This window comes from Cavia porcellus, unplaced genomic scaffold, assembly GCF_034190915.1.
Source record: "Cavia porcellus strain 051 isolate PalLab524CR breed Dunkin Hartley unplaced genomic scaffold, mCavPor4.1 scaffold_4, whole genome shotgun sequence".
In the NCBI taxonomy this organism is placed as follows: domain Eukaryota; kingdom Metazoa; phylum Chordata; class Mammalia; order Rodentia; family Caviidae; genus Cavia; species Cavia porcellus.
Window position 1 is genome coordinate 12622514 of NW_026947487.1, and position 24895 is coordinate 12647408.

At 32.7% G+C, this 24895-nt stretch overlaps 1 long non-coding RNA gene across 1 annotated transcript in view; it reads right to left on the bottom strand.

Moving 5' to 3' along the window:
* Positions 1 to 16606, bottom strand: part of LOC134475566 (uncharacterized) — a 36982-nt gene extending 20376 nt beyond the window's left edge. Inside the window, exons 1-2 of the long non-coding RNA XR_010046734.1 lie at positions 16469 to 16606; positions 14805 to 14866 (exon numbers count right to left, since the gene is read on the bottom strand). This is a non-coding gene — a long non-coding RNA (uncharacterized LOC134475566). The remainder of the gene's footprint in view (positions 1 to 14804; positions 14867 to 16468) is intronic.
* Positions 16607 to 24895: the final 8289 nt, after the last annotated feature.

The window sequence follows — 24895 nt, forward strand, 5'->3', positions numbered from 1 at the left end:
CTTTGTGATCAAGCACTTGACTTTGCTAGTTGGCTTTTGGGAAATTGGGGATAATAAGTTATACTTTGCAAAACAAATGTGTGGATTAAATGAAATAGGAGAAGTAGTACACTGCATAGCAGTTGGCACTCATGTAAAAAGTTAAAGCTATTACTACATTGCTGGATCTGACTTGTAATATTTTTAATACACAAACATTGCTGGATCTGACCTGTAATATTTTTAATACACAAAAGGAAGCTCAGTTCACTGCATTCAATTCAAAGAGAGAAGTCATTTTTATGACTGTTGTATTGTCTAAGATACTTGATAATAGCACTTATTGTGATTAAATTTTTCCTGTGGTAGGTAAAACTACACCTATCTATTAAATATACATCAATTTATTACATGTAAAATTACACCTATTACATTTATAGCTAACATTCTAATTTAATAATGTTTAATGTATACAGAAAAACAATCCTGGGTATTATCAACACATCTACTTAATGCATTTATTAAAGATTCAAAATATCCTCAGCATATCACAGTCTTTGTTGTTTAACAGTTATTTTAGCATTATGGGAATATTTTTCCAAGATTACAATGTCAATCATCTTTTCAAACTTTTCAGTCATAAAAGTAAACATACACAAATAGATGCTGCTTGAAAATTTATCTGAAAATTTATTCTGTGGCATGAAGTGATTTTAAAAGTACTTTAAAATGCTTCATAGACATTTTCAATCTTTAAGTGTTTACCTTAGATTAACTAGAGGAGTTGAAAGAGCAAATATTTAATTTTAACAATTTTGTAATTACTGAAGGTAGGTGCTCTTAGGGTGGAGACTGTCTAAAGATCTTGCAAAGCTGTTTTAAGCAAGAGTTTGAGAAGATAAAGGAATAAAAGAAACTCTTTAAAATGTCACTATAAGTCACTTGCCATTACTATGTTTTATTGCTTTGTATATTTTCTGAGATATTCAATAATATTATCTTTTTATATGTGTATGAAAGGAAATGAGCAAGAACAAGTAAACAGTAAAGATAAAATATAGATAAGTGAATAAAATGTTTTGACATATACATTTACACATATATAAATGAATGCATATATAAACTCAAGTTATACTACATATTTGCATATAGAGATACAAAAATTATAATTATTTTATATGTATATAATAGTAATTTTAGAATGACAAAACATAGTTCATGATTATATCATGAGGGTAGGATTTGTCAAATAATTTCAATTAGAAATCGTAGTTAATTTTTTGATTTTTCAAAGCAGTAAAATGATTAACAATTTATTACATTTTATATTAATTAATTATCTTTGCTCATAAATGATAAATTTTCATTGTATACATTTAAAATATAGATTTCAATACATACTGTTGATGTTATAATCTAATACTTCATTTTATTCAAAGTCTAACATGGCTAATTTTATGATTTTTGAAATTTTTATATTTGACACACATTCAAATATTGCAATATGTTCATTTTAGGAAGTAAAAATCTTACACTTATTAAAAAGAGAAGAGGATATTGAATATTAATGCTATAAATTAGCAGCCTTCATAGATCAGAGGAGCGTCATGAAAATTATTAAGTATTAGACAACAAGTATAACAAAATTATATGAACAATTACATTAAAAACATTAAAATTAAATCATGATTTGAAGTGCTATTTTTACATTTAAGAGCTCACTTTAAAATTATGTCAGTTGACAATAACACCTTTATCTGTATGGTGTTCTTCAGATAATTAGATAAGCCCATGTTAAAGAGTTTTGTTTTGTTTTGTTTTGTTTTGTTTTAAAGCAAAAGCTCTTTTTCAAAATACTCTATTTTATGTGGCTTATAATAAGCCCAACAGGACTATGAATGTCTTCATCCTGTGGTGAAAAGAACCATATAACTAGCCTCATAATTGAACATTTCATTTCACTTTAGCACTTACTAGTTTTATAAAAGTCACTTAGGGAATGTCATTTTAATATTTTTTCAAAACACCAAATTTCTTTTCTAAAATCATAATGCCTCTTATGTGAAAGAGTGTTTTAGACCTCATTTAAACTTATTAGAGTTCTTTGATAAATATTTTAAAGATGAGTCTCAGGGCACTCTTAAAACTAAAAGAAAATAATAATAAACAGAAAAAAAAATCCTTTTCATGTCAAGAAACTGAATTTTATGCTTAACTCATTCAAAGTCATTTAAATTAAGATACGTTTCATATGCTATTTTAGGTATCAATTCACAACAAATATATAAAGTATTTTAAATTCTTAAACTATTCTGCTAAAAGTGAAATAAGCAGAAATTTAAATGACATTGAGAAATCAATTTTAACATAAAATAAACTATTTTGGGGTGTGTTTATAATTTAGATCTAAAAAGTCTATCACAGGTGTCTGATTCAGAGCTGGATTTGGAGAACATAACTGGATCACAGGGGCATTGTGGTTACCAGTAGAATAGTTTGTTGATGAGTTCATCACTGAATGTTCTGTTTGCGGGTTGGACCTAGTGAGAAGCAGTGCTTTGCTGGCAACATAACCTGGAAAGATGTATTGTTCCCAGTTACTTCCTCCTTCCTAAGCTCTCCGATTATGGGCTACTGTAATGCATGTAGCTTTCCTTTGCCATGCATATTAACCATGCATTTGCTGCCCTGGAGAAAGTTAAACATCACTGCACTACTGAAATTGTAAGACAAGATGTAAATCTCATTCTTTAATAGATATATTTTGTCTCATCCATGGAAACCTGTATGCCTAACTTCAGCCATCTCAGAGGCTGCTTCAGCCATGGTAGAAAGGGGCTCAGTCTCATCTAGGTACTGCTGGATTTTTCAGACACAAGGAGCACAAGAAACGTGAAATCATAGGTCTTCACCAAGGTTTCAGCAGAATTTCAGCAGTGAGGACAGGCAAAAATATCAAGAGGGAACCATTCATAACCATATGAAATGGGACGAGAATCAAGAAGACAAACCACTTTTTCCCATGAGCCAGCAACAGCCATGCAGGCTGGGAGAAGAACCAAATAGAAGCTAATCTCTTCTTGTGAGCCAACTGTTGACGGCCTCAGATACAAGAAGAGCAATGTCCACCCACCCCTCAATAGGCTGATTCAGAGAAATTCAGGCTGAGATGATGTCAATTGAAGTAAAAATATTTAATAAATAACTTAATGCTTGTATTGTTTGATTGACTTTGCAGGCCTAAGACTAGTATTCTGAGCATCTTTTTGGAGAACAGTAATATACATGATAGCAACTACAGGGATTTCCTTTTGTCTTGTTTTGAAATCCAATGTTTTGTTCCATTTTATTGTTTGGATTATTCCTATATCTAGTAAACTTAGCAACTATTTTGAAGATAACAATATACAATATAACAATAGTTGTTACATTTCCATCATCTTGTTTTAAAATCTTATATTGCTTTTTGTTGTTGTTGTTGCTCTTATTGTTTTACTGCTGTTGTCTAATTGGTTTGTTTGCTTATTGAATTTTCTGGGGGCTTTTTGTTTTTTTTTTTAAATAAAAAAAAAAAAAAACACTGTATCAACAGGACCAAAGTTCCTGCTGGGAGCCAATAAGCAAAGAGTGCATGAACTTTTGAGATTTAAGCAGAATATGCAGTGAGAGACCAAGGAATGTGGAGATGCCAAGAACAAGGAGCATCTGCTTCATAAAATGGTAAACAGTGAGTGAAGTCAGTTTTTTTAGTTACTTTTTTTCTTGCTGAAACAAAATACCTGACACCCATAATTAAAGGAAGAAATTTTATTTTGGCTCACAGTGGGTAGAGGTTTTAGTTCATAATTTCCTGGCTCCAAGAGAAAGTAGCATGGCAGAGGGACAGAGAGACCACATATAGTGTATCAAATGAGACCACGGGAGTGGAGACTATACAATCACTTTGGACTCACAAATTACTACAAACTGCAACAGGTACTAGACAGACGTGTACAAAATTTAATGCTTTCCCTGATCCGTTTCATTTTTGTTTTGTTCTATTTCCCTATTTATCCTTTTAGAATGGAAATATATGTTGTATAATGGAAGGCTTTAACTTTCTTTTGTTTGATTTCTACATATCTTCACTGCTAAAATTTTGTCTTGGGCCTCAGAGAAGTCTTTGGATTTTTAAAAATTCTGTCACTTTTAAAATTTATTTTTATTTATTTATTAATTTACTTTTTCTGCCTTCCCACAGCACCTACTCTGGAATTTTCTTTATTTTAAAGAGAAATTTGTAAGGGTTTGGAAATTTGGAGAAATCCCAGATCATTGTTAAGAGAGTTGGATGAGCCACTCTAGTTAGAGACCAAAAGATCACAATATTATTAGTAATACAGACATAAAAGGAAAGGTTTATGAAGTTACAGATGGAAATTAGGATTTATTTAAAATTTAGACTATAAGTCAAGTTTGACCACCAGCTTGAGTAGCAGCCAAGCCCTCTTGCTTATTAGTGAAGTCATGATGATGGCTGCAGCAGCTTCTGAATTCCTCAGTGGCTGAATTATGGCAAAGAACTGCTGCATGTTCTGTCCATTTTCTAAGACTTATAGGAGATTGAATTTGTAGACAGTGGAATAATTGATCTTGCAGAGAAAACTTTAAATCAGCCCAATATTCTTGCTGTGGCATGAGAAATCCTGACTGCTTTCAACTAGAACTTCAGTGAGGATCAGGAGCAAAATGAAGAGTCAAAAAGTTTAGAAATTTTTTTGATAGCTAGAAAGGAGCTAAAATTATGGGGCAAGAAGAACTTGGTTGCTAAAAAAGAAGAATATTTTTAAAAATCCAGTTATTTCACATCAGAAAATTAAGAAAGAATGCTTGAAGGCTTCTCAAGAATTGGCCAAATATCATCCTTTGCAGGTTCAAGAGTGCAAAAATTTGAAACACTTTGCTTTGCAAACACAACTCTAGCGCATCCTGCCAAAGAAGGTATGCCTAGGGAATTACTTCATGTCTTAGAACACATTGATGAATAGTTTAAGGACATGTCGCAGGACTCTTTTGTTGTTGTTGTAATTTTGTGGAGCTTTTTTGTGATAGATTCTTATGTACTTGTATAAATATTTAAACACTAAATTTATTGTGACATCATAAGATTAATACAAGTTACTTTTTGCCTCTGTAATTATTAGAAGTGCTCAAGGTGGTGGCCATTAGCTTCTAGACATTTAGTAATACAAGTAAGTGCCCTGCTTGGGTAACCTGGGACATTGAGATTGGTGCACATGCATTTTTCAATTATTTCTCTAAGAGATCATAATATAGTAGGTTTTCTGTTGTATATGACATCCTCTAGAGTCCCCCATATAAAGCTAACATGACCTGTTTAAAAAAATCCATTTGGTAAAAGTAGAATAAACTCGTAGATAATTTATAGAGTATACAAAGTGTAAAACTGCATATGCCATATATATGTATTTTATGAAAAATACAATTTACCCCATAACAAATTATGACCTTAATTTGTCTTAGAATTTGGGGGAAATGACTGTGTTTGTATTTGTGTGGGGAATGTAACCAAGTTCCTGTTTGTTTCCCAACACAGTTTGCAAATAGAACCAAAATTTTTTGTCAAATGCTTTTGTTTGTGAACTGAATTGTTTACAAGAAGCAGTGTTTGTGAAATTAAATATTACTGCATTTTAATTTATTTTTGAGAGATAAACATGAAATTTTAAACATGAGAGATAAAAATAAGAAACAAAATAATATGTGATGATGACATCTTAGTAATGCTTAACTAATTTGCTATAATATTTTGCTAGAGATGTCATAGCAAAGAGTCACAAACTGGACGATTTAAATAGAACTAAGGAGTCCTTAATAATCTTTTAGTTATAAAAATGTTGTAACTTCAAAAGAGAAAATGTGACCACCATGGTTATTATTCTCTATGTACATGACAATGTGGACACACTGAGGTTTATGATTATCATTGAGTACAGCAGTGATTTCACTTTTACCTTTTCCAGCTGCTATTCATCATCCCCAAAAGGCTATCTCTTGCACTCACGAATAATAAGTTACTGCTGATTGTTAGACTTTGTTGATTGACATCTTAAAAATATGTTAGAAGTCTAGGTAAAGTCAATTGATTAGGGGGTTTCCAAAAGGACCTCCACTCTAAAGAGCAAAATGAATTCCTCTCACAGTCTTTTAACAACTGTGATCCATATATAAGTAATCATTAATTGTTAATGAAAGAGCGGTGTCATGGCTGCCCTGACCACAATGTAGTGCTGAGAATTTCTGTCCCGGCTAGACTGCTTACTGAGACTTCTACGGCCTACAGGCCTCATGGAAGGACTCTTGCAGACCGGAAAGACACACAGTGATCTTTTAATATATTATGGAGGATGTCAAAGATGTAAGATCTAGCCAATTGCTCAGTACACACAATTAAGTTGCCATTTGACTCTTCCGGGAGAACATGGCGGACAGATAACAGCAACTACCAGCGGCTCTCTGAAAGACTCGGCTCAGAAGCCAGGAATGGTGCAGACTAAGGAGACATAAGCAGGTGGAGATATGCTCTGCTGACTCAGGAACGAACTGGGCTGAGAGAAGCCAACTTGGAATGCAGTCCTGGTGCTAAAACAGGAACAGAAAAGACTCGGTGTGGAGGCTGGAACCGCGCCATTGTAAGCCGCGATTTGGGTTTCCCGCCGCGCAGCGGCTGGCTGCCTCTACAGCGGCTCGGCAAGGGGAGAGACATGCAGAAGCTCTGAGAACGGCAATCTGTGAACGGCAGGGAGGCGTGCACTGACTTATGGTGAGGTGAGTGAGAGAAACTGACACTCTACCACAGTTTGACTCCAGCAGAGGACTTTCTGGGCCCGAGCAGTCCTGCGGGAGCAGGGCGCGGTGGCGACTCCAGCCACACATCCCCCTCTCGGGTGGGATTGGTGAAAAGTGCCTGGCCTGCGTGACTCTGCCGGCAGATCTGGTAGACTGTCCCAACCCAGATCCCAGAGCCTGACGGTGGCCGGGAGGGGAGACGCGTAAGCTGCCTGGTCCGTAACTCCCTGGTGCGCAGCGGTGAGCGGGAACACCTAACTGGCGCAATTCGATCAGGCTGTGGCTGACTGGGAGAGAAGCTGGGCCTCTTATATAAGCTTGCATATATAAGGAACAGAGAAGAAGAGGCAGCATGGGAAGAGGCAGCAACAAGAAAGGCTCCTCGGCCCCCAATTCTGAGAAACAGGCAATAGCAGACACCGCACCAATACACATAAGGCACCATATAGAGAGCCTCATAGACCAATTCAGGAATGAAGTTATCAACGACCTGAAGCTAGAAGTATGCAGAATAGTTAGAGAAATGCTAAGCACCACCCAAGAAAAAAACAGGTGGTGGAATGGAAGAACAGAAAAATAGGGGAGAATTGTTTGATGGAGAAAACAGAGAAAGCATAGAATACGTGAAGCAGGTTCAAAGGGACTACCAAGATACTAAGAAGTCTATCGAAGACTGGCATAACAGCTTGAAAGAAACTAAGGACAGACTATCTGAACTGGAGGGCTGACTTGTAATATGGGAGAATGAAATGAAAAACTTCTTAAAAATAACAAAGAAACAAACAGCAATAATACAAAGACAAGAAGATGATAAGAGGATCCATAACTTAAGGATTAAGAACATAAAAGAAGAAGTAGGGATGCAAACAAGTGAACTACAAAAGCTACTCACAGAAATAATCCAGGAGAATTTTCCTAATTTAGCAAAAGGTAAAGATACTCAGATGTATGAGGCATACAGGACCCCAGCTACCTACAACCCAAACAGAGCAACACCCAGGCATATAATAATAAAAATTCCAGAAATTCAATACAAGAACAGAATATTAAAAGCTGTAAGAGACAAGAAACAGACCACTTACAAGGGAACACCCATCAGAATTACAGCAGATTTCTCTGCACAAACCATCAAATCACGAAGAGCGTGGGGGGAAATAATTCAAGCATTGAAAGATAATAATCTCCAGCCAAGATTGAGATATCCTGCACAACTGTCCCTGGAAATTGATGGAAAAACAAGGTGCTTCCAGGATAAAGAGGAACTGGGGGAATTTGCAACCACCAATTCAACTCTACAGAAAGTATTGCAGGATATTCTAAAAAAAGAAAAATACAAAGAACCCAGAAATAGTGGCGGGGAGGCCACAACAAATGGAGCAGAGAACAAAATGAAGAAGACAAACTGACAGCTACTGACAGAAAAAGAGCTTAACAGAAATGAGGCAGAGAAGATTGGATGATAGGAACAGCTATTTTGGAGAAAATGACATCTTAATAGGTAATACTGATTTAGTATCATCTTGTTTTGAAGTCTCATCTAGCTTTTGTCCTCCTGTCTCCAATGGTCTAAATAGGCTGTATCTTATTGGATTTTATTATGTACGATAGTATAAGCAAAAACCTTTTAAAGACAAGGAGATTATACAGAAACCATTGTTCATTTTCTGTTAGTCGATTCTAAATACTCTGTAATGCTGTCATTCTCTTGAATGGTTTTACATTGTTTTGATATACTTAATGCTACAGTATACGAAGTTGTACTCAAGGATTTCAAAGAAAGAAACAATATGGTAACTACTTTTAGGTCAGGATTATCTGGTGGTGAAACACTATTCTGCTTAAATGGTTATGTTTTGATCTGCGCTGTTTCGTTGTTATGCCCTCTTTTATCTCAATCTCCACTCCATTATTTACTTTTTTATCTTTATCCTTTTAATTAAAGGAAAAAAAATAGCAGGGTATATTATAGTAACCCATTTTGACTTTTCATTACCTTGATTTAAAGCCCTGTATTACTCTCACCATCTGGTATTTAACTGATGTTCCCCTATTCTGTTTTGCTGGATAGTATCAGGTTCGAAAGTTTAGGCATCAGCTGTGAAGATAATGAGATTCATTATGACGCCCATTCTTGTTGACTTTTAGCTACTTTTGAAGACCTACAATGTCTCCAATGTTTTGGTTTTGTCGGTTTTATTCTTTACTGTTTTGTTCAATTGTATTATAACTAATGATATAGGCAATTCTATTAGAGATAGCGGGAGACATTATGGTAACCATTGTTGATCACCTGTATTATGTTTTTACATTATCTATTATGTCCACCCTTTTGACTTGACCGATTCTGTTCTGTTATGTCACATTTGGTTTTACTCTCTTCCAAAAAAGTAATAAGAACCGTGGGAGCAATGAAACCCAAAATGTGTAATAGTCATGGTACAAAAGAGAGGAAAAGAAAGTGCTCTAAACTATATAACTGCATGTATATTTAAGTGTATAAGATAGAAAATGATATCACAGAGTTTTATTGGATCAATGAACAGAACTGTTTGCAGTATCACTGATGGAATGTCCACTTTACAAGCTTTAATTTTGTGACTTGAACAATTATTTCTAAGATGACAATATGTAATCCATTAACTAGTGATTTCCTACTGTTCATTTTTTTTCTGTAAATCTGTATAACTTGTACCCTTTCCCTGCTTTTTTTTTCTTTTCTCCTTAAATAAAATTTAAAAAAAAATGTTAATGAAAGATAAAATTACTATAATATGAAAGAAAATAGAATATAGTGAAATTAACATTAAATGCTTGCACTAGTTTTTATGCCTTTTCTAAACCAAGTATGAGCCAAAGATGTACTGACTTCTTTTTTCTTTTCTCCTCCCCTCCCCTCCCCTCCCATCCCCTCCTCTCCCCTCTCTTCCCATCCCCTCCTCTCCCCTGCTCTCCCTTGTCCTCTCCTCTCCTCTACTTTGCTCTCCTCTCCTCTCCTTCTCTTTTCTTGTTACTGAGAATCAAATTCATGACCTCATGCTTGCCAGGCAGTCACTATGTCACCACCTATCTCCCCAGCTTGAACCAAAGATAAATCTGTCCAAATTATATTCTTTCCCAACAAGTAATGAGTGTCAACATCAATATTGTTAAAAGTTTCTGAAAAAGGTAATGTTGTTCTTATGTAAAAGCATCAGAATTGTGTATTTTCCCAACAAAATAATGTCATGTGTGGTGTGAGCTGAATTTACCTGTAAGGTAGGACTACTTTAGAACATGGAATAGTTTAAATTCATCTTTTGTACATGAACTTAAATTTATACAAAATGAAACAGTATAATGAATATTTCTATTTTTACCATAATTTAATCTTAATCATGTTTTTGCTCTTAAATCTATATTTTAATAATTTTAACTATATTAGGATAAACATTGTACTTTTTAAACACAGATTTATTGATTGTGAAAATGCTATTCTGAAACTTCACAAGAACAAGCATAACTTTTATAGGTCTACTAGAAATAAACCACTGGTAAAAGTGGTTGTGATGAAAAAAAGAAGTGCCAGGCATAGAGGTATGCTTCTGAAAACTCAGTATTTGAGGGAGCAAGGCAGGAGGATCACTGATCTTGAAGCCAGCCTGCAATATATATATTGTGCTTTTGAGACTAGTCTAATTATATAGTGAGAACATGTTTCAAAATAAGGACCAATTGAGTTAATATTAGCCTACTATGAATTAATATTCCTCATATAAGTAACTTCTCTTTTTTGCTATACTTAATACTAAATAATAGAACTATGTTTTTTGTAAAATAATCATATGATATTATCATAAACTTTAAACACTATAAGTATATACATACACAAATACAAAATCAATTAATAGAAATAATAAATGTTCATTTAAACATTGTCAAAAGCAGATCTTAATAACTTAACATGGAAATAATAATGCTTTGTAATTTTCACTTTGATTTCCTAAGACTGAATTCATATATATAGAATATGTATATATATTATATATAGAATAGCTGAGAGATTAATAAGAGTATATAAAATAAATATCCTAGTTTTTGATATTTCTGAAACAGATAATATACTTCAAATCTATTGTCTAGTTAATTACAACACAATTCACCTAGGAAGGAAGGATTAATACTATAAAACATTGCTGGGAATGGTGGTGCACACCTATAATCCCAACACTATAGAGGCTGATACAAAAAGATCTTTGCAAATTTAATACGAATTTGGGCTACTAATTGAGCTCAAGGACAGCCTGAACTACATAGCAAGACCTTGTTTCCAAAAGGCAAAAAAAAAAAAAAATTATAAAAGCATCAATACATAAGTTAAATGAAACTAACAAAGAGATTGCCTTTGTTGCTTAACCATACCATGGCTATTGTTGACTTAGCAGCTGATGTATTGCTGATTTAGTAACCAATTTAGTAGAGTTAAAGTGTGTTGGTGTCATCCAGAAAATTACTTGCATCAGACTTGATCCAAACAAACATTTAATATCTCTGAGCAATATAACACAGATTTACATTATGACTTTTAACAAATTTGGGGTTGTAAAGTTTTATTTAGTAAAATGTAATTATGATGTTATGAAAAAATTCAGAGTTCATACCAGTATAAGTAAATATATATTAACATATTTCTTCCTTTAACAAGAGGGCGGGGATAAAATAAATTCCCCAAATATCAGCTGCATTCATTAGGGTATTTTAGAAATTTTTAAATTGAAACTATTGAATTTAAGATCATTGATGTGATTGTCTGCATGAAATGATTAATCTGGTGAGACTATAGTTAGCAGCATGGATGTAGAGTTAATCAAATTTGGAAATTTCTGGAATGAACAGTCTGTATAAAAAGGAAGCAAATGCAACTTATTCCCAGATTTTGGAGATACTATGTGTCTTACATGTGCAATAATACTAAAACATTTAGTACTTTTGCTCTTTGGAGAACTGCAACATGATTTTGCAAAGGTAAAGACAAATTATATTGGACTACAGTGAAAATAGGACTTATCAAGCTTTTTACAACATTAAGAAATATTCTGTGCTTTGACAAATATAATCATAGATATAAATGGTAGAGTATAAATATTTACTTTAAAATAGTACTTTGAATTTACTGGCAATCTATTCCCCAATTACAACAAATTGAAGACTTGTACCAATTTACTTTAGTGAAAAATTTAAATTTAAAGTATGTTAAAGCTCAAGAGAAACCTTGCAAACAGTTATCATGTTTCTTTTTAGATAAAGGTTAAAACAATATATTAAATTGCTGGAATTGCTTTCAATATTATTTTCCATCTACAATGATACATTATTGTCAAATAAGGTTCTGTGTTATGATTATAATTAAAATATAATATATTTGTTTTATATATAGGGTTTTATCTCTTTCCTCTTCCTAAATTTTGTTTTGATTATATTTGTTGAAATGTGATGTTTGAATGTTTTTAAAAACCAACAATGTTTTCACTTATATTTTGCAGGTACAATGCTTAATACTATTTCATTTTTCTTAGAATTTTTACTCTTTTAATTTAGATTAAATTAAAACAATTTAATTGGTGGGAAATTATCTTTCACTACAGTTGGGGAATTATCCCATTATGTCCCTTTGTAAGATATTGCTATGAATATTTTTCTTATTTTCTTTTTTACATCACAGTCATTTTGGAATACTCTGAACTTGTAAACTTCAAAATGCATAGTCTACATGCTTTAAAAACAGAATAATTGAATTAATAAGCTTCAAGACTCATGTAGTTACCAATGAATATTACATTTTTACAATGAGATTATTGTATCTTTATTGTCATTTTTTGTAAAATAATTACATATGCTTACAGAAAATGAAAAAACATATTTTATTACTATATGTTTGTAGTACATACGATGATATTTATCACAAAATGAATAGATACTTCTCAGAAAAAGGACAGTCAATAATTACATGAAAAAATGTTGAATGCCACAGGAAATTACAAAAATACAAATTAAAACAACACTGAGATAACAGCTTACTCCAGAAAGAATGAAAATCATTTAAAAAATTAAATGAAAAGTAATGCAGCTGTGCTGCAGGGGAAAAGGAAACTTTCTGTATTGCTAGTAGATGTATCTATTAACACAGCATTCTTTGCATGTCGTGGGCTATAAATCTAGCAATTTCAGGTAGTAGGAAGAAATCACATTCACGAAGTAGTGCAGATGAGAGACAATTGAGGTTTCACAAGCAAATGAAAAACATAAATGGAATTGAACTTAATCGAGATTTGGCTTTTAAAATCTGTGTTCCCTAAACAAAATATTGCTTCAGACAGTTTATGCCATGTTTTCACTTTTAGTACTTCTGGAAACAATAAAGAGTGATTATAAGTAAATAGGCAGCATAAATGATTTAGTGAAAATCTACACATTTGAACTCATTTGAACACTTTCCACTTAGAATCATAAATCATACAACTACAAAGGATCATATTGTTATTGAAGATGCAGATTACACTGCAAAAATAAATGATTTTGTTTATTTCAAAACAAAGCAATCTAAATTTACATGGGATGTTCATCAAGTAAGAGTTGTGTTTGAAAATAAGCAACACTTCAAAGCATTAAAAATACATAAATTAATAAATGTCAATATGTTAAATGACGTGAAAGAAAAGCATACTAACAATAATTTGAATGTATATAATCTTAAGAAGATAGTTCTGTTGTACCTCATATAAGATTTGTGCTATTAGGAATTCCAGGTACTTAAAAAGAAGAATGAAATTCAAATCCACTTATATATAGATATTTGTTCTGTTTTGTTTACTGACAATGAAATTCGATAAAAAGAAACACAAAATGATAATGTTATCAATGCCATTGTGGAAAATATTTTGGCAATTAGGAATACCTGGAATCATCTGAAAAATAATTATAATGTACCTAATATTTTGTTTTTACATTATCTATTATGTCTATCCTTTTGATTTGACTGACTCTGTTCTGTTATGTCCCATTTGGTTTTACTCTCCTCAAAAAAAAGTAATAAGAACTGTGGGAGTAATAAAACCCAAAATGTGTAATTGTCATTGTACAAAAGAAAGGAAAGAAAGTGCTCTAAAGAATATAATTGCATATATATTAAAGTGTATAAGATAGACAATCATATTACTGAGTTTTATTGGATCACTGAACAAAACTGTTTCCAGTTTCACTGTTTGAAAGCCCATTTTATATGCTTTAATTTTGTAACTTGAACAATTTCTAAGATAACAATATGTAATCTATTAACTAGTAATTTCCTATTTTTTATTTTTTCTGAAATTCTGTATAACTTGCACCCTTTTTCTGTTTTTTTTCTTTTTCTCCTTAAATAGAAAAAAAAAGTTCAGTAATTAAAAGATCAACCTTTTGATTTTTTTATAACTAATATAAATAAAGACATGGAATGACCAAAGTATACAATGAATATTTTTATTATATTAAAGTATCATAAAAGATTAATCTCTAAGTTTTCCCTCTTTTTGATCACACTTTTCCTATTATTCTTGACACTTTCTAGAGCAGTTCTGGAAGTTCTCTTTCCATAAGTGTATTTACAAAGTGTGATACAAGTATAGGTAATGCTATAGCCAAGTGCCATCCATTGCACAGGATGGCTTTCAAAGCATGATGATGTGTCTTTTTCTATTTTATTAATCAGATCTGGAGTCATGCAATTTCTAGTCTTCCTCAAGTCAAAATGACCATGGATGTTAAATAAACATTTTGAATAAATTCAAGATATCAATGCAGCCATATGAAGAATTAATGTTCAAGAATTCATAATAATCAAGTGGTGATTAATTGATAAATTGCCTAATTCAATCTATACAGAACCAATTATACACCATACTTTCCACAGCAAAAATAATAATAATAATAATAATAATAATAATAATAATAATAGAACTCACTTTTCCAGGCCGTAGCATAGTGACTCAGAGGAATTGATTGATGACTTTTTAAAAATTTTTAACTGGATTCAGGAACATAAAAGAAACAAAATGAGAAAAAGCAAGAATATAAATGACTTTTTGCAGATGAGTACTATTTGAAGCATTTTTTGAAAGCTGTATTATTGCTGAAATATTCTTGTTTGGTATAATTTTTCAATAAATTATTCAAATTTCAGTGGATTAAAATAAAGACAGTTAACTTTATTGTTTTTTACAATGCTGAAAGTTGATTCATCTAGGCAAAATGTTTTGCTATTCTCTCAGCAATTCATATTCTGATGATGATGAGGCTGTAGTCATGCTAAATACTCTTTCAGTTCATGATTGTTGGTTGCTTCTGTAGAATGGTTGTTAATCACATTTGGGTTTTTCTATGAAAAAAGAAAAAGCAAGGCAAAGCAAATCAAATCAAAGCAAAGCAAAGCAAAGAAAAAGAAAAAGTCTGCAAAAATTGTTTCCAGGAGCCCAGGTAGACAACAAGCAGATATGTATTGAAATTTCATAGCCTAAGTTCACACATTAGTTACCCTCACTGTCACCATTTTCTGCTGGTTAGATCACCCACAGCAGACAGCCTTTGATTAAGGTGAAGACTTTATAAGAGCCTCTGAATTGAACAGCATCATACTGAACAAGTTTGGAAATTGAAATCTGCCTCTCCTGTACCATGTTATGTAATGAATAAATAATGAGCAAAATGTAAAGAGACCAGAACCTCCTGCTAACGTAGCAACACAGAAACATTGTAATTACTTTTCCACCATCCGTTGGATCAGAATCCTTTACTAATGAGTTGCCATTCTTGTTCCAGGGACTAAAGTAATCATAAATTTCCATTGCCCTTGAATAGTCATTGCTTCATGAGAAATCACATGACCCAATGTGCCAAACTGGAAGGAAGCTCAGGTCATATTTCATGATTAAAAACACTTTTTCCTAATATGAATGAAAATTGTGGATTATAACACCTATTTGAAATCATTTTACATTCATGAATCCCTGTTTATATATATAAAGTAAATTTGAAAGTACATGAGAAAATGATAAGATACTTGAGAAGAAATTTTGGAATTTTTACATTACTAAGTCACTACAATAATGAGCTAACCCTTAGTCCCAATTGACCTTCCAAATAAGTGAGTTAATAAATTCCATATTTTATTTAAGCCAGTCTAAATGTGGTTTGCCATAAATCAAAACACAGTTCAGTTACTGATTTCATCCAATTACTACAGGCAAAATAGTATTGTAAATCAATTAGTAACAAAACAAAGAAGTTGATCTAATATTTGCTTTAAAAAGATAAGATTAGAAGCAATACAAAACACATACCAGAAGGAGACTTAATTTCAAACTGATACAAGCAGATGATAATAAATTTTTATTGAGGAGGTTGGGAATGATTATTAAGTATAATTGTTTTTTTTAATGATAAGGTTATGTTCAAAGTGACAGAATAAGTAGTAGAATCATTCAAAGAAATATGGATCATAGGAAAAGTTAAACTTACAAGTCATAAATTATTTCAGGTTAGTACTTTCATATGGGGAAGTAATTAGTCACTGGAAAATAATACCCAATACCCACGATTTAATAAGAAGGAAACATTTAGTTTTACCTACTATGTCAGAGGTTTCTTTCCATGATTATCTTGATCCAAGGCAGAAAACGTACTGTTAAAAGGCAGAGTAGAGGAAAATCAAAGCCAGAAAACATAGAGAGAAGGTACAACCCAGGGAAAAGAACCCATCCATCTAGTCAGTCCCGAGTGGCCTACCTTCCTTAATCAGGCCACAACTCCCAGCCACATCTTCAGCCAAGAACTCATCAAAGGATTATCTGATGAATATAGCATTCCTGGGATTCAACCACCTTCTTAAAATATCTCCTCCAAATACAGGATACTTGAGAGGAGGGATATTTTAAATCTAAACCAAAACAGAGACACTTTTGTCTCTTACATCTATAATTAAATTTCATTTTGCTTCTTTAAAAATATCTTTGTTAATAGTTGCCTGGCTGTGGCCTTGAAAAACACCAAAAATATAGCATGAGTTCAAATGAGGAAAGAATTATAGCAAGAATAACTCACAGACACAATTTTTGAAGAGAGTTTGGAGTTTTTATAGTTGATTTTAATGTACTGTACTAAACTACTATAAAAAGATAGTTTCTGTTACTGCATCTCATGTTTATTTTTGTATTTGTATCAGTAATTCAGCACTATGTAATAACTTTCTCTTTATGTAACATGGGAGTATAACACAGGAAAAACAATTGATATGATATTTCTTTTTCCCTTTTCAAAATGGACTTTTGCCAAGTTAGTGATCTCTACTTAAAAATATTTGTAAATAAAATGAAATTTTCTGAAGAACTCCAGTTATTAGAAAAGACCATAGGGCTCAGACTGTACTTTTTGTAGAATCTTTTCTTCCTAGGTATTTGAACAATTTCCTGACTGGTAAACTATAATCCTGATTAAAGTGTACCTAGAGATTAGCAGTAGGAGTTGGCTGTTATCACTGTTGTTATTTTCCCTGCTGGGTAGAAAATAAATATCATCCTCCCAGGTGACATATAAGTCCTAGACAGACAGTGCACATTGAGTCTTTAAATGTAGCTTCCTAATTTTATGGAAATATTTGGCCTAAGTTTAAAAATAGTATACAAAATTGAATAACCTCATATAACTGAATCCAGTGTTTTAAGCTGCTATGTTGTGAACATCATTGTAATTACATCTTTTCTTACTTTGGAAATTTCTAAAAAAGAAAAAAGTGGAAAAACAAAACCTATATCAAAATGTTGTAATGTCATCTGTATTGTAGCCCTAAAATAGAGGCATTGTATTTTTTGTAGAATAATATAGGTATATTAGAACAAAGAAAAATTTGTAGTCAACACAAGAAATTAGATATTACTTGTTTTTACTATAACAAAAAATTATGAAACAATAAGGGAATTGAAACACACATTTGTAGATATATAAACAACTACTTTCAAATTTATTTTAACTTAATTTAATTTTAATTAATTTTTTAATCTTTTTGAGACAAGGTTTCATTATGCAGTTCAGGTTGACCTAGAATTCATTTTGTAGCCCAGGCCAGCCTTGGATTCATAGCAATTCTCCTGCTTCAGCCTCTTGAGTACTGGGGTTATGGATGTATGCCACCATACTGGCCTCAATTTTTTTTTTTTTTATGTCTTAACATATCAAGAATTACAATCAAGGATTGAAAACTGAAATGTGTTCCTTAATGTTTCTAAGTATATATTTTTGTCTACCTTTATGTTAGGTGTATCAAAGAATAAATTTGTACTCTAATTAAAATAAATCCTTTAATAAATCACACATTTTTCAGATTCAGTGTCTTTCTTTTCTCCCATACCATGAGAATTTGGTAAATTTATAAGATCAATCATCTTTTTAAATTATTTCTCCTAAACAGTTTTTATTTCCTACTGTGTAATACCTGTTGTAATACTGTTACCTGAGAATGATTTCTTTCCTAGTATGTCATTTTTTTTTAGCAAACTATTTCTAGTTTCTGCCACAGCTGCTTAGACCCCTAGGAAAGGCTAAAGCATTTGTGACCTTGAAGACAGTATGACAAGCATAACTTATTGATAATTTTCCATATCTTCAGAAGGAACCTATGCAAAAGTTTACATTCTACATTTCTCCAAATAGTTTTACGAAGCACTTGTGATAAATTGAATAAGCTTCTATTGACAATAGCATAAAACAAGAAACAATTCAAAAAGTGTCTACATAAATTTAACCTAGACCTAGAGATCAAGAGGCATACAGGGAGAAATTCACCACAAGTTTCTAAGATTGCACTTTAAAGACATGTTTTCTTGAACTCCATCAAAACACATTTTGAAAATGATTTTATTAGAATATTTCACCAAAAATAGCAGAATGCCTCTTCTAGATATGGAATAATTGGAAGTATATCTTTTCCTCATTTGTGGGAGACCACCTCCTTTTGAATCCAAAACAATTACTGTGACTTTGATTACTTGGAGACTCATTTCATTATTCTGATATGTAAAAGATTGGTTAGGGTATTTCCTTCTCTCTTCAATTGGCTCTGAGCATTACAAATTAAGGCTAGCTGAGGTGCCAATATGCAAAATCTATTGTCAACAGACAGTCCTGTTTCCTCACATGGTGTTCTCCACAATACAGGATTGAGAACATGAGATGTTAGAGCAAATAGCTCTGAAATGTCAACTGGTTAGGCCGCTCAAAACTAGAGGCTATGATTCCCCGGGGCACAAGAGTCTGCATATCAGAAACCTAAGCAATAACCCCTCAAAACAATTCCATTGGCTACCCTAATTAAATTATTTAAATTGATCTTTCGGCATATCTTTATCTCTGCAATTTACAGGGATGCCAATTTTGCACCTGGCCAGCCAGCTCAAGTTACTCACAAAGTTCCCCACCATCCTCACTGTCACTCATCCCTGAGCCACACTCTTCTTCACAAGATAATAAATTCTGGAAGAAATCTAGGACCAAGGCTTTGTCTGCATGTCCTTATGGGGATTGGGCTTAGGACCCCTCAGCTGCCCTTAACTTGGAATATGTCTTAGTGTTTTTACTCTTGCGTGGTTTGCACTGGTGGTGGTAGATTGGAATTATCTTGCTAGGATTCCAATGACATCTCAATGGGATTACAAATTTAATCTTTTGGATTGCGAAGAAAATTAGAAAAAGAATTGCAATACTTGGATGACTGAACCCAATATCTGGGTTCACAATACCATTGAATTCTGAAATAAGTAAATTAATTAAGATTTTTATCAGAATTTTAATTACATTATTTCAATCAACTCATATGATAATTATTTTCCTGTTTTACATATATTAGAATATCTTCTCTCATTCTCCACTTTTACTTCTTTTGTCACTGCCTTATAGAATCCTTCATTTATTGTTTTGATTAAATTTATTTTAATTCACAATCAATTATATAGTTGGGTTATTGTTTATATATATATATATATATACATATACATGATTTTGATAAACATCATTATACTCAAGTATACGTATCATTACTAATTTATATAGTCATACATATCATTCAGTGTTTTTTATTTTCCATTCAACAATATGTTTTTAAATTGTATTCATGATATTGGCTACATAAATTTTTTTTATCGATGCAGATAACTACATTTTAATATATTATGGACATTTAGCTTTCTACCTAGACTTTACTTACTAAAACTATTGCTATTAACAACTGTGCAACTATATCCATTTGAAGCTGTGTGAACATTTCTTTTGGATGTTAGTAAAGAGTAGAATTACACACAGATATTTGCAAGTTGCTTTAATCAATCACACTAATAGATTTAAGCCATCCTGTTATATTCATACAAAACCAATAAAGATTTAGTGATTATAACATTAATATATAAGGTTACAAATAGAGTAATAAATCATGTAGTATGTACTTCATTGATAAAGTACTTTCTGGTTTAAAGTGATTATATATTTTAAGAATGAAATTTAGGTAGCACATGCCATACTTATTCATTAGATCTAATTTATCCTCGCATACTTATAAAAAAAACTCACACAGTCAAGAAATATAGAAATGATATATGGAAAACTTAGTGGAGCAATACCTGAAAGAACATATACATACTTTCCTCTGCATTTCAAAAGCATATATGTGTGTGTGTGTTCATTTCATTTCATACTCTTTATGCGTATATATTTTCCATATTGCTACTTCAATCAAACTTCTTATATAAACTGGATGTGGTGATATTTATTCATAATCCTAGCTTTCTTACCTGCTAGTCTTGATTCAGTATTTGGTTTTTAGTTTAATTTCATTGCCTACATACTACTTTTGCAACTTTTCTTTCTACCACTGTTAAATTTTCATCACACAGTGTTAGATGCCTCTTACCAGGTATTATTTACTTTAAGGTATTTGATGAATGATTTTGTTCAATATGTTACTCTCATTATTAAGATGAGCCCATGTAGTGGGAGGTTCATGAACATTTCTTAGATGATAGATTGCTTAAATGATTAAATGATTGCTAATTGGGTGAATTTTAGCCATGCATCCTAAATGCAATTTAATTCAATTCACCAATGGAGAACATACCATCTGTGAGAGACCTGATAAGACCTACATAAAGTCAAACAAATCAAAAGTCTTATGATGGGCTTCCTGTGGGTCAAGTAAGTCCAGCAGAGGCATGGAACTCTCTTCTTTACCTGGGGGCCAGGCTCTGGCTCCCTATTGGTCCAGTAAGACCAGCGGAGGCAGGGAACCCCGCCCTAGGCCAGCAAACTGTTTTCTTTGCCTGGGGCCCAGGATCCCGCTTCCTGTGGTCAAGTAAGTCCAGTGAAGGTGTGGAATGCTCTTCTTTGCCTGGGAGGCAGGCTTTGGGTTTCTGTCAGTGGAGTAAGTCCAGCAGAGGCAGGGAACTGTGTCCCAGCCCAGCGAACTGTTTTCTTCACCTGGGGAGCAGGATCTGGCTTCCTGTCAAAATCAGTGAGTAAGGAGGGGGCAAGGAATTCTGTCCCTGCCTGGTTGACCTCTCTACCTCACTTGGAACAAAATTTGAAGTTCAAAAATATAGGAAAATGACAAAAGGTAAGACCAAAATGCAGTCTCTAAACATTCAGCTGATCCCAAGAAAGCCTAGGAGCCATGTGCATAGAAGAAAATATATGCCACATACCTGAAATACCTGAAACAATAGTAACTGAAATAAAGAAGCTACTTGTGGAAGCCTTAAAGGAAATCAAACTAGAAATGATCTCTCAGGTAAAAGAAGAAATGATAAAACAAATGAAGGAGATGCTGAACATATCAAAAGAAGACACAGGTAAAAAATTTGAGGAGATAAAAAGAATCCCTGGATGAACAATGTAAGAAACAAACAGAATATATAAAGCAGAGGCAAAGAGATATACAGGAAATCAAAAACTCCATAGAAAGTTGTAAAAACTGCCTCAATGAATGTGAAGATAGATGTTGAAGACAAGATTACAGCAAGTGAACAGGAAAGGAAAGATCTTTTAAAAATAACAAGAAATCAGGAGATAACAATTCAACACCTGCAAGATGATGCAAAGAGGAAAAACCTAAGTTTAATACGGATAAATGAAAAAGAAGGGAACAATATAAAGGGTATTAAGAGGATATTTAGAGAAGTAATAGCTGAAAATTTGCTAGACATGAGATTGGAAACCGATATCAAGATCAATGAAGCATACAAAACTCCAAATAGCCATAACCAAAATAAAACTACACCCAGACACATAGTAATGAAACAAATGAAACAAAAGAGTAGAAATGAAACAAAAGAGTAGAATATTAAAAGCTGTAAGAGAGAAAAGACAGGTCACCTATAAAGGAAAACCTATCAGAATCCCAGCAGACTTCTCAGCACAAGCAATGAAGTCAAGAGCATGGAGTGAAGTATTTCAGATCCTAAAGGAAAATGATTTTCAACCTAGGCTGATGTATCCTGCAAAACTGTCCTTCAAAATGGATGGACAAATAAGATATTTCCATGACAAAGAACAGCTGAAAAACTACATGATCACCAAGACAACCCTGCAAAGATAACTGAAAGAAAGCCTAGATGCATCTAGGAAAAAAACCACTAAACAAAGCAGATAATTAAACAGAACCAAAAGACAAAGATGCAACATCAGAAAGACAACATGTCAACAATAAACCAATATATAACAATTATAACCATTAATGTAAATGGTCTCAATGCACTAATTAAAAGAAACAGACGGGCAGAATACATCAAGAAACAAAATCCAACCGTATGTTGTCTACAAGAAACCATCTAACCCAAAAGGATACCCACCGACTGAAAGTCAAAGGATGGAAAACAATACTTCATGCAACATGAATCCCCCAAAAAGTGGGGGAGGCTATTCTGTTTGCAGAAAATGTGAACTTCAAGCCAATAATGATCTGAAGGGATAAAGAAGGTCACTACATACTGATTAGGGGAAAACTCCAAGAAGAAAAGATAACTATCTTAAATATATATGCACCAAATTCCAGAGCACCCAGTTATATAGAACAAGTACTAACAGAAGTGAAAAACCAACTTAACAGTGACACAATTCTAACAGGAGATCTTAACACACCATTGACACCAATGGACAGATTAACCAGACAGAAAATCAACAAAGAAATAAAAGAACTGAATAGCACCTGTGAACAAATGGACTTAATAGACATATACAGAGTATTCCACCAAGCAACTTCAGAATACACATTCTTCTCAGCAGTGCATGGGTCATTTTCTAAAATAGACCATATATTAATTCACAAAACATATCTAAATAAATCCAAAAGGGTTGAAATTATCCCTTGCACGCTATCAGACCTTAGTGCTATGAAATTAAAAATTAATAACAAAAGATAATACAAAATTTCCTCAAACACATGGAAACTCAATAACACACCCTTGAGTAATCTGTGAGTCAAAGAGGAAATCAAAGAAGAAATTAAACACTACCTACAAGAAAACACAAATAAAACTTATCAGAAACTTGGATGCAATGAAAGCTGTCCTCAGGGGAAAATTTATTGCACTGAGATTACACATCGGGAAAACAGAATGAATACAAATAAATAACCTGATGTTACACCTCAAAGATCTAAAAAGGAAGAGCAAGTCAAGCCCAAAGCAAAAGAAGAGTAGAAATTATAAAAATTAGAGCAGAAATCAATGCAATAGAGACTAAAACAAATCCAAATAATCAATGAATCAAAGAGTTGGTTCTTTGAAAGAATAAATAAAATTGATAAGCCCCTAGCCAATCTTATTTAAAAAAGGGAAGTAAAAGCTCAAATTCATGCAATAAGGAATGAAAGATGAGAAATCACTATGGACCGTATAGAAATACAGAAAGTCATCAACACCTATTTTGAAAACCTCTACTCTCAAAGGTTTGATAACACAGAGGAAATGGACAGATTCCTAGAAGCAAATGAAGTACCAAAGCTAGGCAATGAAGATGGAAAACTACTGAATAAGCCAATTTCTGTTAATGAAATAAAAAACATAATTAAATCCTTACCTACAAAGAAGACCCCAGGCCCAGATGGATTCACTGCAGAATTCTACAAGAAATACAAAGAAGACCTAACGCCAACACTCCTCAAACTCTTCAATGAAACTGAAAGGGAAGCAATCCTTCCTAAGTCATTCCTGGAAGCAAATATTACTTTAGTACTAAAACCTGAGAAAGACCCAACTAAAAAAGAGAACTATAGACCAATCTCCCTAATGAACACAGATGCAAAAATCCTTAATAAAATATTGCAAATAGGATGCAGCAAATCATAAAGAAGATCATACACCATGACCAAGTGGAATTCATCCCAGGCATGCAGGGATGGTTCAATATACATAAATCAATAAATGTAATTCACCATATCAATAGAGCCAAAAGTAAGAACCACATGATCATTTCTATAAATGCAGAAAAAGATTTGATAAGATTCAACATTCATTTATGACAAGAACCCTGCATAAATTTGGAATAGATGGTCTTTACCTCAATATAATAAAGGCCATCTATGAAAAATCAACAGTCAATATCATACTAAATGGCCAAAAATTGAAGGTCTTTACATTAAAATTAGGCACAAGAAAAGGATGTCTTTTATCACCACTCCTATTTAATACAGTAATGGAAATACTAGCAAGAGCAATTAGACAAGAGTGAGAAATAAAAGGCGTAAAGATAGGAAAAGAAAAAGGTAAGCTATCATTATTTGCAAAAGACTCAAAACTCCATTGAAAGACTGCTAGATATAATAAATAAAGATCCTCAAAACTCTACTGAAAGACTGCTAGATATAACAAATAAATTTAGTAATGTAGCTGGCTACAAAATCAATACTCAAAAATCAATAGCATTCCATTGCACTAACAACAAAGTCACAGATAGAGAAATAAGAGAAGCCACACCCTTCACACTAGCACCAAAAAAATGAAATATCTAGGTATTTCTCTCA